The following is a 2,971-nucleotide window of genomic DNA, read 5'->3' on the forward strand; positions in this document are numbered from 1 at the left end:
TATAACTAGGCAGTATGATTCGTAATCATGTTTCAAAGACATTATCATAATTCAATTAAAGAAGATTTCATTTCATACAAACTATCCGTTTTCCATTTTGTTATTCATTATAGTCCTTTAATTTATGTTAAGCGAAAAATACAAGATTTAACATGATAAGATTGATAGATATGACTAGTTTGTGTCTACAACACTTGAACCTAGAGCTGTAGAAAATGGTTTTAAACCCTAACTCGGCCTGGGTTCTCATCAAATGGGTCAAAACTAGGTCATGGGCAGGGTTCAGGTTGGCACCAATTCCTAGTATTATAAAACCTTGTCATATTTCCACCGCATTGGAAGTGAGCCTTGTTCTCCTAATTGATGAAACCTTGTCACTATAAAATATGATGGGACTACAAAGCTTTCAAACAGCTTGGATGATTAGTAACTCATGACCATAGTGGCTAGGATCGGAATTTGGGATTCAATTTTTTTTCAATCAAGCCAAAATATAAAAAGTGGCATACTCGTTGAGAGTTGAGACCTACAATGGATGCAAGTCCCGCTCCACGATATCTCCTTATCTCAAGCTCGTTTACAATTTTCATTTCTTAAACTGGTATTAGATAAATTAAGCAATGTGTTCCCACTTGTGCCACTACTTGATCATGACGCCGTTGATATGTGTATGTGGGTTGCGGGACCATATTTTGATAGATAAATATCAAGCATATTTTGAAAACATTGGTTAAATTGTGGTTTTGATTATTTATATTTATTCATTATTATTTTTGGGTAAAATATATGCCATCAGTGTCCAAATCCATATCATTTTAGTTTTTCTAGTAGGCCGCACAAGTTCAATGCTATTAAAAATTTATCATAACACTTAGGGCTAATTATTGTTACAAATCAAACCAAAAGGCTTTGACCTAATGGTATGAATGTACTATATACGACTTTGTGTTTTCAAGAAGGGAGGGTTCGAATTCCACGGTAATAAAAACTTAGGTTAATATTAGTCTTATTATGTCAAATATTGTTAAGTAATGATTTTAAAACTGTTTCATTTGAATCGTCTACTTTTGGATTACAAAGCTTCGTCTCGCATTCAGTATGAGTTGTTTGTGTACTGAACAGGGGCGGACCTACTCTTACGTTGTGGCCCCGAGCTTACTTAACGAGAGAAAGGAAAGAAAGTTTTCCTTTCCTTTATTTTGCCTTTCATCTCCTTTCATTTTTTCTTTTCAATTATTTCCATTTTAAAAAGAAAGTTTTCTACCAACTTTTCTTCTTTATTTGACCTTTTTTCCGTTTCTTTCTTTCCATTAATGAAATTTGGGAACACACCATTGTAATATTTCTTTCCTTACTCTCCTAAAAAACACTAAAACAATTCTTTACTTTCCATTCAATTCTTTTCCTTTCTCTCCATTATTAAGACTCGGGAACACAATGTCAGATTAGGGGCAGGGGGGGGGGGGGGGGTCAGCCGACCCATGTGAGAAATCTTTTTAGTGGTATATATGTGTTAAAATTTTGATCGAACCCTGTGAAATTTTGACACCGACCTCTGTGGAATTTCGAGAGCGACAACAAGACCCCGTGAAAATTCGAGAACAACCACATGAAATTTCGAGACTGGCTATAACAAAAAATAAATTTACAAATATACATTTATAATTATATAAATGTATATAAATAACTAAATTTGAGTTTAATTGAAACAAATTTAATACAAATTTAAGTCCAAATATCCAATCAATCTATTAATAAGTTTTAAGTCCAAGCCAAAAACTATCAACCCAATATTAGCTTATTAAAAAGGGTTACAGTGGCGAAAGTAATTTGCTATTGAGTTCACCGGATTATAAGAGCTTTAATCTTCAAAGAAATTTTTTTGACTCTCTATATACGTTGGTTTGCTCACCAACTTCATTTTTATTGGTTTATTGTTTATCGAGGCTAGCTCTCGTATTACTTGTCGCAATCGAAGCATTGAAAATACTTTTACGTGAAGTTTGTTTTGCGTAATCAAATGGGAGATGAGAATTTAAATGATAGCTTTATTTGTTTTATTGAAAATGACATGCATATTATATGATGTTTTTTCTCATCTTCAAAAAATGAAAACCCGTAAATAACAATTCTAGACATATGATATTTATTTATGCATTTCTAATGAAGTTTCACATATTTTTTTTGTTTGACTATATTTTTCTATATTACGCTAGCCGGTCCAATTCTAGCCGATCGGAGGGGCCCAACTGGCCCAAAAAATTATATACCGATTACTGTGACACGACCGGTCGAACCGGATCGTAAAAATATACGTAGCGATGTTAATTTAGGGATAAATGCTTGCCGCAAATAGCCAAGAATTGACGCCGGAGATGGAGAAGGCTTAGTCGGAAAGCAAGGTGGTGAGTTTGGGATTGATTTTATGATATTTGCATAAAGGCCCTTGAATTTTAGAAATGCTTTTAAAACCAAGTAAAACTTTTATAAACCCCTTTTTTTATTTTAGAGTTTGCATGATAGCCCTTGGAATTTAGTATTTGGTCAAAACTAGTTTAACAAAAGACTTTATTTATTATTATAAATTATAACAAACGTCGAAAGTTTTAAACGGATTAAATTTTCTGGTACGAAAATTGACGAATGTCACAATGGTCAACCGAATACCAACTAAAAAGTTTTCTGGCCCATGTGAGAAAATTTCCTGAATCCGTCATTGGTATTGAAGATAATCTAGTTCGGTCCCTTTTCTATTCAAGTTTGATTACTTGTTACGCATATATCAATTACCAACTTAGATACTAACATGTGGTATTTTGGCATCACTAGAAGAAGATCTCAATAGCATTATTCAAGAATGGAATTTCCACTAGTCTTTCCTTTAGCAGCCGTTAGTGTCACCTTTTTATCCTCCTCTTTATTGCGGACCATGCCACCCATCAAATAACCGGCCAACTCCATAGCAGGGTCC

Source organism: Bidens hawaiensis, unplaced genomic scaffold (genome assembly GCF_021521415.1).
Source record: "Bidens hawaiensis isolate Kalapana, Puna unplaced genomic scaffold, B.hawaiensis_p1.1 tig00009076_1, whole genome shotgun sequence".
In the NCBI taxonomy this organism is placed as follows: domain Eukaryota; kingdom Viridiplantae; phylum Streptophyta; class Magnoliopsida; order Asterales; family Asteraceae; genus Bidens; species Bidens hawaiensis.